Here is a 13,601-nt window from a genome sequence, read left to right as displayed (position 1 = left end):
AGATGCAAGCATTGATATTTGTATGATTATCCAAAAAAGTTGTATTACCTGGGGTGGATTTTCAATAGGATCTATTAATTTTTTAGTGACAGCTGTTCTAGTTTATTTAAATGTTTTTGAAGATTTAATTCATCCAAGTGTTTGAGATTTTTGTCTTAGTGTTATTACTTGTATACATATAAATAAATGCACATTTTAAAGTATTGAAATGTATGTATTTAAGAAATGTAGGAGGCTTTTGCTTTGAGCTACTTTGATGTACAGCAGATTTTCTTTGCAGCTGAGTGATCTGGTAGGAGCATTTCTTTCACAAGGAAAAGGATTTTCTGTTGTAGAAAACAGCTTATCTTGCCATTAGCCTTCTGGCTTCTGTAGGAAGAAAAGGACAAAGGATCAACTAGCGAACTGTCAGTGTGGAGAAGTGTGATGCTTTCAGGTTTTGTTTCTCACTGATTTTGCAGGGAAGCATTTCTGCAGAAGGCAGAGGTAGTGATGTAAAATACTATGAACACTGTAACCTTTCAGTCTACTCTTTCAAGCTTGTGTCAGAGCAAAGTGAGGCTACACCAGTAAGAAAAATGGAGTAAATGTGTATGTCACTTAACTGCTAAAACTTTCTAAGGGGGAAGGGCTGGACTTGGGCAGAGGTTTGGATTCAGGTTCTATCAGGAACTTGGGTGGTTTGCATCTCTTTTTGGGATTACTGTTCTGAATTGGATCAGATATTTGGGAAGCAGCTCCTGAAATCCCTTGTGCATTGGGGAAAACCAAGATTGCACCTCACTGTCTTGGTGTGCCACAGCTGCCATTCAATGCATCCCTTGCCAGCAGCAAGTGAAAGGATTTGGAAGATATCACTGTCATATTTTCTGGAAAAATCTCTTTGCCCAGGATCTTGCTCCTGGGAAGCTAAGAAGCCTCAGAGAAAAATTAAAACAATCATTATAATAATTATCTGATTTGCTTCTGCTGTGTTTTGCTGCTTTGGAATGTGTTTGGAGATTGTTTACCAGCAGGTGGTTGTTTCATTGGTTTCTGGTGTGAGTGTTTTCACCCATTGGCCAATTGGGGCCAAGCTGTGTCAGACTCGAGAGAGAGTCAGGAGATTCATTAGTATCTTTCTAGCCTTCTGTCTGCATCCTTTCTGTATTCTTTAGTATAGTTTAGTATAGTATTCTTTAATGTAATATAGTATCATAAAATAATAAATTAGCCTTCTGAGAACATGGAATCAGATTCATCATTCCTTCCTGCCATGGGGGTCTCAGAAAATACAACAGGAAGACACTGAAGTGGGCAGCTGAGGCAGGGCCGTCTGCACTCACAGAATCAGAGTGATTCAGCCAGGAAAGGACCTTGAAGATCACCTAGTTCAAGCCCCCTGCCATGTGCAGGGACACAGAGCCCTGTCCAACCTGGCCTTGAGCACTGCCAGGGATGGGGCAGCCACAGCTCACCCTGCCAGCTGTGGCCTGTGGGGCATTTGTGGTGTGTGTGTATCAGCTCCACTTTATGCAACAAAGAGAGCTCTTTCTCCAAGGCTTTCTCTGGTCTGACCTCAGCACTTGCTTAAATTTGTGTGCTGCTTGCATTAAGGGGTGTCAGCTGTGGTTTAGGCTTGTTTGCACTCTCCTAAAATGATGGACTAGTAAATACCTTTTGTTGTCCACCCTCTACTTTCTTTGATGTAGAGAAAGACTGTGGGTGAAAAATGTGGGGGGTTTTTTTGTTGGTTTGTGGGTTTTTTTTGACTCAGAATGCTCCATTTTGCTGAAAGTGTGTTCTTATGCCCATTAGACAGGCACAAACTGCAAATATCTTTCTACACAAGGAGGAACTTTTAATACAAAACCCCTCACCAAATTCTGTTAGGGGAAAAGCTGACTCTTGTATTAAATATGCTATGTCTGAGACTGAATTGTCCTTCTCTTTTATTTAATTTTGTTTTGCATTACCTTTAGTTTTTGGTTTTATTCCCATTGTCACTTCCATTTCACCTGGCAAAACAGAGATTTCTAAAAATAAGAATCAGAATAACCCATTACTCCCTAGTAGCTCTGATTGTTGTGGTAATGTATGAAAACTCTTAAGTCAATAGTGCTTTGACTTCTGTGCATGCCGTGACACATTTGGAGTTTATCTGCACCAGAGATCACAGATTGTGTTAGCTGCATCAGTAGGAGACAGTCTTGTTAAGGGATTATGTTCATCATTTCTCTGCAAAACAATCATTGCCAGTGGCAATGGGAAATCATGAGAAGATGAGATTTTGTATCAGTATGTTGTTCACACACCTCTTAAGCACAAGTGTGGGTGGATTTTTTTAACCTCTCCCCAACTGAATTTATTTGTGAAGAGTTTTTGTTTTCAGTCACTAAACTGCTGGCTCAGTCCTCAGCCTTTGTACTTCTGAAAACAGGTATTTGACTCCTGGAAACGTATCAGCTCCTGAAGAACCCACAAATGTGGGACAATCTGAGGAAAAATACACTCTGAAAATAAAAGGAAACAGGGGGATTTATGTTACCAAATATTCACATGGCTGGCTTGGGCTGAGGCTGCTTCTTCCCCCCTTGAAAAAGGAGGGATTTGTTAAATTCCTCTAGTACTATGGAAGAGAGTCTTGGTGTTTTTACTAACAGGAGGGAGCAGCAGTGGACAATTTTGCAAGGCAGCCTCTCTCCCCTCACAGTGTGCAGGAAGTGTGAGTAGGATATGCCCTCACAGGTGGCTTTTCCTAGACCATGGGCTGTGCAAATCAGCTCAAATTTAAGATGTCAGTGCCCACCACAGGCACTAACATGGGCACTCTGATGCATCCTCCACCTTTTCCCTGTAGCCACAGGAGTGTGCTACCAGTTGCCTGTTGAAATCAATGCCTAATCAACAATGTGCATGTGAACTATTTTTTCTTCTTACACTACTTAGTCAGGATTTGTGATTTATGTGGACACAGGGAGCTTCTCCAGTGGACACAAGAAGGTGCAGGTGCCCTTCCTGTTCACGTCTTTTTGTGACATCATCATCTCTGCACACATTTTGTCAGGCTTTAAAATAAAATCCCTGAAAACTGAAAGTAAAATGCTGCCAATTTAATGCTCCCGAGTCCTACATAATGTTCTAGTTCCTGTTACCTGCAGCAATAATCCATGGAGCCGCTGCCAAAACACCTTCATTCTAATGTGTGTGTTGTGCATAGATGTCTGTACATGTGTTGTGCATAGATGTCTGTATTTGCATAATTTTGTGTTACTACTGAGTTGTCTTTGGCTGGTGGCATAATTTTGTTTGCGGGGACCCGTCATTGACTCGTTTGTGGCTAATAACAACCACTCGATTTAGACTATAAACTGAGAGCCGCCGGGTGACGGGTGTGGAGGAACAGATTAGTGGTATCCCACCGCAAAAGGGGAAACACTGCGGCCGAAATAGCTCAGTTGGGAGAGCGTTAGACTGAAGATCTAAAGGTCCCTGGTTCGATCCCGGGTTTCGGCAGAACCTTTTGCCTCCTTTCCCTCGCCCTCCCGGGAGGCGGCGGGCGGGCGGATGCTGCTGCCGGCCCGGCCCGTGGGCTCCGAGCGCCCCGGGGCTTGGGCAGCGCCTGGGAATTGCCCTGAGGGATCGTTCCTACAGCGTCGGAACGCAGTGCCCTGCCTTCCCGCGTCCCTTTTCAGCTCCTCTTAGTTTAAGCTTTTTATTTAGGGTGGAAGAAATGAAAGCAGCGAGCTTCATTCCCTCTCCCTCTCTGCCCTTCTCAGGGCGGCAGGGACGAGAGAAGAGAAAGTGAAACTGTGCGTGAGGAGCGGGGCGAGCGGGAGGGAAGGGACCGAGGGGGAAAGGGGACAGAGACAGAACGATCAGAGGTTGCTTCTTGCCAAAATCCGTAGCGCAGCTCAAAACTTCCCGGACCTCGCTGCTCCTCTACTCTCAATAGATGGCTGAAACTATTTTACTTCACAGAAAGTGTGAAAAGTGCATAATATACGCCTCTACGCAGATATTTACTATATGTGTTATGTTGTATTGATTGGTAGTGCTGTATTAATATTTTAATAGTACGGTAAATGTAGTTTTGCAGTTAAAATGTAACTTGTGTAGTTAAAATAGAAACTATGGATGTGGGATATTTTTGTAAAGAAAGGAATGAGTTACTCGCACCAGATAGCGGCCGCAGTACACCTAAATCTTTCGGAGAAGAATAATTTATTGCTTCATTATCAGAAGAAACGAACTTCTTCCCACCTGGCTCAGCCCTGAAGACGCCGTTAGGATTAAGAGGAAGTTGACACTGACAGGACAGAATCCTGTGTTTGAACGGAATTTATGCATCATGTATGAGATGTATGAATATGCAACAGACTATTGACTTTATGGGTTAATCCTCTGTTAACGTGTGTCCTTTTTCGTGTGTCCTTTTTCAGGCTTATGCTGCCCGGACATCCGTAACTCTTTGTTTCTATTGTCTCATATTGTCCTAATTCAAATTGTCCAAATTATTATTACTTTAATTATATTACTATTTTTATAACCATTTTTATTACTATTAAACTTTTAAAATGTTAAAAACAAGGGATTGGCGTTTTTCACAATATGTATTATGTTGTATTGATTAGTAGTGCTGTATTAACATTTTAATAGTATGGTAAATGTAATTTTGCAGTTAAAATGTAACTTGTGTAGTAAAAACAGAAACTATGGATGTGGGATATTTTTGTAAAGAGAGGAGTGAGGTACTCGCACCAGATAGCAGCCACAGGACACCTAAATCTTTCGGAGAAAAAGAATTTATTGCTCCCTTATCAGAAGAAACGAAGTTCTTCCTGCCTCGCTCAGTCCTGAAGATGCCGTTAGGATTAAGAGGAAAAAGTTGACACTGACCAGACAGAATCCTTTGAACGGAATTTATGCATCATGTATGAAGTGTATGAATATGCAACAGGCTGTTGTTTTTAAGGGTTAATCCTCTGTTAACGTGTGTCCTTTTTCGAGCATATTTTGCCCAGAAAGAGGTACCCAGACTGTCCATAACTCTTTGTTCTTATTGTCTCCTATTGTCCTAAATCCTAATTGTCCAAATTTTTATAACTCTAATTATGCTACTATTTTTATAACCATTTTATTACTATTGAACTTTTAAAATTTTAAAAACAAGGGATTGGTGTTTTTCACAAAGCCAATGGAATAGCTTCAAGGTCAGGAAAGCTGGTGATTAATGTCACTTAGTCTGTACTGTTCATCTGTTTCTTCCTGATCCTTTCTTTACATGTAAATTGAGAAAAAAGAATTTGGATTTTCTGAAGCATATTTTTAAGGAGGGTGTCTGGTTTTGATTTGAAGACATGAAGAAGTGGACATTTCATTGGTTGTCTTTGGTAATTTGTTGCAATTTTTTCAAATATATACCTTTAATCTGGACCTGCCCTTTGTTAAACCTTTTCTCTGCTAAATCAGAGATCTTTCTTGGTACCCGGCATTTGGTCATTACAAAACTGTCAAGTCAGCACCCACCTTTGTATGGGTAAGCTAAAGAAATTAAATTCTTTCTGTCTTTAAGACATTTTCTCCTGCTTTCAGGTAATTTTTTTGTGACCTTATTAATACACTGACACCAGAACAATACACAGAAAAAAGACTTTCAATATTGATGTCACCAGTGCAAAACATAGCAGCAAAGCATCTCCCTTACTTCTCTGTTCAGCATCTCTCATCTCTTCATGAGAAGGTGTCACTGGTCCTTTTCTAATCACAGCATCACAGCAAGCACTGGTGTTGAATTACTTGTCCAATACAAGGAACACTCACTGCAGATTAATATCTAATTAGTGCAAAGCAAGGGTAGTGTTACTTAGATCCTTATGATAAGACAGACAAGGGGTAATATAACTGCTTATATTAGTATTTTTCCTAAAGGTTTTTTAAGGTTTTGAAATAACATTAAGACTGCACACTTGAGTACTCAGGGATGGAAGGAAATGTTAAGTAGCTTTTTTTTTGGCCAAAAGTGTTCAATTATTCATCAAAGACTTTTATAGTGTTTTGGGGAAGAGATAGGGAGGTATTAATTTCCTGCAGATGTGGTCTGGCTATAACCCCCAATGCTGCTCTAGAGGTTTGGTTCCCTCTGCTTCTGAGTTCCTCAAGGGCCAGGAAGGGTGTGGGTCTCACCTCACCCCTCAAAGGGTCTGATTTTTAGCAGGAGTACCCAGGCACAAGGATCTATGGCAAGTATGTGTATGTTAGTATCTGAAAATTCTATTTTATTGATAAAGATGATATTACTTGTAATGGCAACTCCAATCTCAGAGTTTTTGTGATGTTAAACAGAAATTTTGTGGAGCACTGAAATACTAATGGTGGTAGCCATGGGGAGAGTGAGAAGAAAATCTCATTTTTTGTTTGGTGTGGGATTTAGGTTGCACACACTGAGTAAGGCCTGAAGTCTTATGTGAAAGAAGAGGATAAAATTAAGAGATAACCTCAATTCTGTATCTTTTAAACTCCTGTCTATTTGATTTTGTGGGCTGGATGCAGATTTCTAATGTGATTTGGCACGTTCTGTGAAAATAACCTCAAGTATTGCTGCTTTGTTGCTTGTCACAGAATATTCAGGCATTTTTTCATTCAGCTGTACCTTCTTTACACAATCATTTTTTGCTGCATTGTAGGCCTCTTCTTGCCAGCAAACATTTCCATTTATTTTTCTATCAGCTTCTTCCCTCAAGATGAACCCCCTGCTAGGACACAAATACAGGCTGTCTAACTAGGCCTTTATGATTTAGCACAAAGTTCCTTCTCTGCAACTGGGGAGCCTCTCTGCTTCTACAGATATACTCCCATTTGCTTTTTTAAATGTCCACCTAATACTGAAGTTAATACCTGGCAGGGATTCAGAGGAAAAAAACCTTTTCATGTGTTTTCAGCCTTAGGCAAAGATTCAAAATCTGGTGGATTTGGTTCACGTGCTTTTTCCATGGCCATCCTTGGCTCCTGCTTCAAGTGAATGAAAACTGGGGCAGAAGGAGAGGATCAGAGAGAGGCACACTCCACCTCCTGCCTCTGCTGCAGTCATGGAACATGACAAACAATGGAGAAGCTCAAAGCTTTACTGTGAAATACCTCTGTTTGGAATTTCTGACAGAGGTGGGACAAAGTTGCTGTGCCTGGTGTTGTCCATAGGCTCAAGTTCAGGTGTTCCTTGTGTGAAATGCTCCTCCTTTTCCTCCATGTCCTCCTGTAGAGCTGCACATCTACATAATTTAAAAGTCTCCTCCTTGTCCCTGAAGGAATTTCTGCTCTTGATATTTGTTACTGTCTTGTCTACCTATCAGCAGTAAAATTTCCTTCTCTTTGGATTAAAAATTTGGTTTATTTGCTAGAAAAGGTTTGTTTCTGTCTCTTGACTGAAAGAATTCTGACTTTGTCTTCTTCACGCTTTACAGACATCTGGTAAATCTTATTTAGTTACATAGTGTGACAGGTACAAGGGGTTTAGAAAACATGAGTCAGGAGCCACATTTAGCTTTCTATATTTTTAATGACAAATCTTAGTTGTAGTCTATTTGGTTTCTGATCCTGTAGAAGAGCTAGAATGGTGCTTTTCAATTTTCTGGGAAATAAATGCAGTTAAAAGGCAACAAAAAATTTCAGCTGATGATGCATTTCTAGAATCCAATAGTTTGCATTCAAGTCTTTTATTTCCCCTGTCCCCCTGTGAGTGAGCAGTTTAGGAGAGCTTTATCTTGTTTGAGTTCTGCTCAGGAACCTCATTTGATCCCATTCCTTGGGAGTTTTGGGCTGTGATTGGTTTTGTTTTTCCCTCCTCCTTTTTAATTTTTTTTTCTCAGTGATTCATTCCAGAGTTCCTACTTTATGTTTTTCTAGTAATACAGGACTCTTATTCCATTATATGTAGAACTATTGAATTTATGGTACAGTTACCAAGGCAAATTTGGGACACCTAAAGCTTAGCCTTCAGTCTTGCTATGATCATCAATGCTGTCTTTATGACTCAGAGGACCCCAGGGGAACATTATATTTTTTTTGTTTAAATGTATATACATCCTCTTGCTTAAAGCAAGGGAGCATTCATTACTTTGTTCACAATGTTCTTGGAATTTAGACCACATGACATGAGGGATGAATATATTTTATTCCATTTTATATTTTCTGTTGGGTTAAGTAGTAGCATTAGTATTTTGAATAAAAATTGTGAGAGAAGAATGTCTTCTGGGTCAGGCTCTGGAAAGTTGAATGTAAGGTTCCAAACCAAACTACACTGTCACTCTATAATTTCAGATATTATTTCAAATACTTGTCCTATCTTTTAGCTTTTTAAAAATGTGGTACACAGTCAGATCTGGATTTCTTTCTTCATATTTCTTCCCCTGTGACAGGGACAATTTGTTGCATAGCTGAATTGTTAAGACAATTGTCTGTCCTACCTATTTCACTTCACATTTTGTAAACTGGTGTAAATCTGCTCTATGTAGATCAGGCCCTCCCCTACCACAGCCATTTAGTGACATTCATTTGTTATCAGTGACATTTAGAATTTCAGTGTCTCTCTGAAGTCAAACTAGTCACGCTCACCTCCTTTTAAGACCAAGGTAGAGAAGTTAGGACAGAAGACCTTGCCAAGATGCCTGTCTGAGAATGGGGTGTGCTGTTCCCTGGAGGTGCTTCTTTCCTTCATAGAGTACTGGTGAACATTAGGGTAACTGAGATTTAGTTCTCTTACCTTCCAGATTCTGGCTTTCTTAAGTGAATCATACTATATATTCTATGACTGCCTTTATACTAAGCCCAGGGTAGACTCTGATGAAATAATTCTGAAGATAAAACTGCCTTTGGGTAGCTGGTCACCACAGCAGCAATTTGTTCTGCCAGTCAGCATTGTGTTTATCTAAATTATAAATGGCTTAAGCTCATATCCATAATATGGGCACTGGAAAAAGTGTGCTTGTTTAGTTAGGAAGTGACAGAGTACTGAGTCCCATGAACCAAATGATGATATACAGTCATGATCACTGAAGAAGTTTCTCAGATGTCTTGAATGAGGGAGTAAGATGAAAGAAAGACCTTACAAAAGAAATGGAAGTGTGCTCAATCATTATCTCAGAGAGAAATGAATAAAACCACAGTAAGGCAACACCTGACTTAAAAGTGTAAAAATGTGTCTGCAAATAATGTTTATTTAAATCTGTGGAGAGATCTGGCAGAGTTGACACAGGCATGTGTTGTACCAAAGCAGTTTATGAGTGTAGGGCTTTCCTATGCAAGTTGTGCAGGGTACATGCTTCAGCTGGCACGTGTCCTTGGGGAGAGGAGAAGCAAAGTGCCAGCAAATTCAGAGCTTTGGAACGGTGTGTATCTTTAAATAATGAGGAATTCCCACTGTAGTCAGCTCCAGACTTCTGGGAGGCAAGTTCAGCTGGACCACAAGGCCTGGTGAGGAATCCGTGAAGAATCTGGGGGGAATTCCTCTTCTAAACGTAGACCTCTCATGCATATTGTTCTTCTTTGAGTTGCTCTTCTCTTCTAACATGTGAACATGTTGTAGCATATAAATTGGTTTTCAGGAAAATAATTCCATGCATTAGAAAATGACTGGATAAATATCTTAAATATGAGAATCTAGGAGATGATGAGACTGTTCATGTGAAGAGGCTTTCTGGGCAATGGCAGGATCATGAGATCTTCAGAGCTGCTCTGACATTCCCAGACTTTGGCCTCATTCTCTTACATACTGGGCAGGGAGACAAAGGATAAGGTGGTGACAGGGCAGTAGCTTTTGTTGAGAGATCCCAAAGACATCAATTTGCTAGGAGACTGGGGAAACCTAGAACATGAACAGGTGTCTGAAAACCTCTTCTACAGTTTTCCTTATAAAATGATCTTTCTTCTTGTTATCTCTAGAGCTTTCTTCTTGTTATCTATAGAGTCATTATGAATTATTTTGTAATTTATTTATTCTTCTGTTGATATACTGGTTTCCACGTCAGTTTATATGTAGAATGTTTTATTTTGACCAAAATTCTTTCCAAAATTCCAAAGGCCAAATACTTTTCTGGCTTGATACTAATCTGTGCTTGAGTACAGTAGAAGGAGCCTGAGAAACAATAGTGTCATTGAGGAAAAAAAAAAGTGAACTTGCTGCCTACTTACTACTCAGGAATTCTGTATTACTTGTGTGAATTGTGTTTAGTGATTTCTTTGCATGTAGTTTTGAGTATTCTTTTTCTTTATTCCCTCTCTTGCCACAAAAATATGGACAGTATTTGTCCCAGAAAGGTGTTGGCATATGGATATACTTCTTTGATGACAGGCTGAGAAGTTTTCTGTGGGGGGTCACCCTATGCACAAATCCAAACTACAAGGTAGCTGAAATACTGCTTTCCTGTACTTTCAGAGTAAATCCTAAATAATGTAATTAAAAATTGAACACAGTTTCAGGTGTGCCAGCCTCATCCAGTAGCTCAGGTGTGTGATGTGCTGGGTTGACCCTCGCTGGATGCCAGACACCCTCCAAAGCCACTCTGTCACTGCCCTCCTCAGCTGGATAGAGAAAGGCTTGTGGTTGAGATAAGGGCAGGGAGGGATCATTCAGCAATTACTATCATGGGCACAACAGACTCAGGAAAATTAGTATAATTTATTACCAGTCAAATCAGATTGGAGCAATGAGAAATAAAAAAAAATCTTGAAAACACCTTCCCCTCTTATCTCCCCCTTCCTGGGCTTGACATCACTCCAATTTCTCTACCTTCTCTCCACCAGCAGGGCAGGGAACAATGAATGGGAGCTGTGGTTACTCTATCATGTCTCCTCTGTTCCTTCCTCCTCAGCAGGACTTTTCACAGTGTACCCCTGCTTCTGCCCGGGGTGCTCCCACAGGAGACAGTCCTCCATGAATTTCTCCTGTATGAGTCCTTCCCACAGGTGCAGCCATGCAGGAACAGACTGCTCCAGTGTGGGTCCCTGCAGGCTCACAGGTCCTGCCAGCAGCCCTGCTACAGCACAGCCTCCTCTCTGCACAGGCCCTGCCGGCAGCCCTGCTACAGCACAGCCTCCTCTCTGCACAGGTCCCACCAGGAGCCTACTTCCCAAAGGATCACAGCCTCCTTCAGGCATCCACCTGCTCTGGTGTGGAGCTCTCCCCAGCTGCTGGTGGGTCTCTGGTCCCCTGTAGACCTCCATGGGCTGCAGGGTCCCAGCTGCCTCACCATGGGCTGTACCAGGGGCTGCAGGGGAGTATCTGCTCTTGTACCTGCAGCACCTCCTTCCCCTCCTTCTGCACTGACCTTGGTGTTTGCAGGGCTGTCCCTCTCACATATTTTCTCTTCTCTCTCTGTCTGCAGTTGCCATTATGCAGTAATTTCTTTCCCCCTTTTAAATCTGCTATCCCGAAAGTGCTGCCACCTTCACTGATGGGCTCAGCCTTGGCCAGTGGTGGGCCCATCTTGGAGCCAGCTGGCTTTGGCTCTCTTGGACATGGGGGAAATTTCTAGAAGCTTCTCACAGAAACCACTCCTGTAGCTCCCTATCTGCCAAACTGTCAAGGCCAGTGCTTGTGGATGAGGCAGCGCAATCACAGCTTGGATAATTGGCATGGTTCATATGCTCAGATTTGTGGCCTGAAAAGTCCTTTGATGGTTCAGGGCAGTAGTACCAACACACAGCACGACCCATTTTTCAAGACATAGTGAAACTCTGTAGTAAATAGAAAGTCATTCAGGTTACTAATTTGTAAACTGGTATAGTGCTGATTCTGTGCAGCCCCAACAACAGCTCCTTTATTTAAGTGTGATTGCGTGGCAAAAACAGAGGAACTTCTCAGTAGTGACACACTAAAGAACAGACAGTGCCTGCTGTTTTCCAGTGATTAATAGAAATACAACTGTCTTTTTGTAATTTTGTTCAGTGTGTTCCTCATGGCGTGTCATGCAGCAGCAGAAAACCACCATTGCTGGCGACGCAGTGACGCCAGGATGTGGGATCTGTGCTTCCTCCTCTGTTTGTCTGGGTGTTCCCCTTCAGCCGGGGAAGGCACTCCTAAAATGCTAATGCATTACTGAGGGCAAGAGACTACTGCTACATCTATGCCAGGACTGCATGCTGTAGTGTGCTCCCAGTGTTGAAAAATTAGGTGGTTGTGATGGAGGAAAGTAATCATAATAAAATCTGCACGTGCCACTCTTCTACTCTCAGTTTTATTTTCCCTGCACACGAAGTAATTTCCATGTCATCCTCTACCTGCTGTTCCTTTTTCACACTACAACTTCTCTGAAAACAGCAGATTTCTCCTTCCTCATGTACTGCATTAGAAACCCATTTCTTGCCTTACGTTATGTTGCCTGCCTCAGTACCTCACCTTTCTCTGTGCTTACTCTTTCTGTCTCATATAGAGTTTCAAATAGCTGTAGAAACATTCCTATTAGTGTCTGAATTGAGCCAGCTTTGATTAAATATCTGCTTGGACACATATTTTGCATACAGACCCACCAGCTCAGGGGTTGGATTGGTTAGCTGAATGTTATCTGTATATTTTGAGTTTGTTTTGGTGATGCTGATAAGTGAGCGTTCACTTTAATTGCTTTCAGATATTATGTGGGTAACTTTGGTACAATACATTATCTGAAAGATTCAAAGACATCCTTCACACAGCAGAGAGATGCATTTGGGTGCTGAGTAGGATGGGGAGGAGTGTTTTTCAGAGGGTTTTTGAGCCAGTTCTTCCATTTATAACTCCTGGGCTTCTTCAACATATTTTTTCAGCAACTATTCACACTTTCTGTCTTTTTCACATGTTGTGTCAGGAGCAGCAGACAAAAGCCAATTCCAGGTAAATTGAATCCAAAGTGAGGAGTTGAAACCCATTTCAGAATACATGGTATTGCTAATATGCTTTATGCCTCCATAAATGAGGTAGAATCATATTTCAGTTTGTCTGTCAAACAGTAAGTTTTTGATATAAAAAGATCTGAGAACCTAAAAGTGCTGATGACAATGTTCATGGTGTGGATGAACTCTTTAGCTACAATAATTTGCTGCATTGATGAAAAACTTCTTGTGGCAGAATGGTTGAACATCTATGGAAGTATTGAATACCATGGACACAACAACCATGGCTTTTTTCATTATATATGCTTCTAAAAATACCTAAACAACAGAGCTGGGGAAGGTGGAGGGGGAAGGTAGTGAAAGCTTTCAGTGAAGCAGGGGGAGTTGCCAGTTTTCATTTACTATGGTGGACCTGAACTAATAGCTATTGCTTCAGACTCACAGAATCACTTATCACTACTTTATTTTTGTTTATTAATTTTATTGCTGTAGGAGTTGCATTGAGGGCAAGAACTGCTGCACACTAGGAGCTTTTTAAGGATATTTTTGTCGGTGTACTGGACAGAACCTCTTAAGTGCATGTCTGGTGTGTGTATTGATCTCAGAGACTGGCTCCTTGCCAGGTGGGTAATAAATGCTCAGCTGTGACAGTGTTGAAAGTCTAACAGCCAGACCACCTCTACAACAACCTCTGGTGTAATGATGGGGAAAGGATTAGAGAGCAAATAAGGACCATTCACTCTTTAAAACAATTAAATAAT

General features: G+C 41.2%; 1 non-coding gene across 1 annotated transcript; it reads left to right on the top strand.

Annotated features, from left to right (window-relative positions):
- The first annotated feature begins 3,422 nt into the window (after positions 1 to 3,422).
- On the top strand, positions 3,423 to 3,495 carry TRNAF-GAA (transfer RNA phenylalanine (anticodon GAA)). The gene has a single exon. It is a non-coding gene; the product is annotated as a tRNA-Phe (tRNA).
- Positions 3,496 to 13,601: the final 10,106 nt, after the last annotated feature.

This window comes from Ammospiza nelsoni, chromosome 2, assembly GCF_027579445.1.
Source record: "Ammospiza nelsoni isolate bAmmNel1 chromosome 2, bAmmNel1.pri, whole genome shotgun sequence".
NCBI lineage: Eukaryota > Metazoa > Chordata > Aves > Passeriformes > Passerellidae > Ammospiza > Ammospiza nelsoni.
Note: the sequence above shows the minus strand (reverse complement) of the source record. Positions and strands in the feature narration are given on the sequence as shown.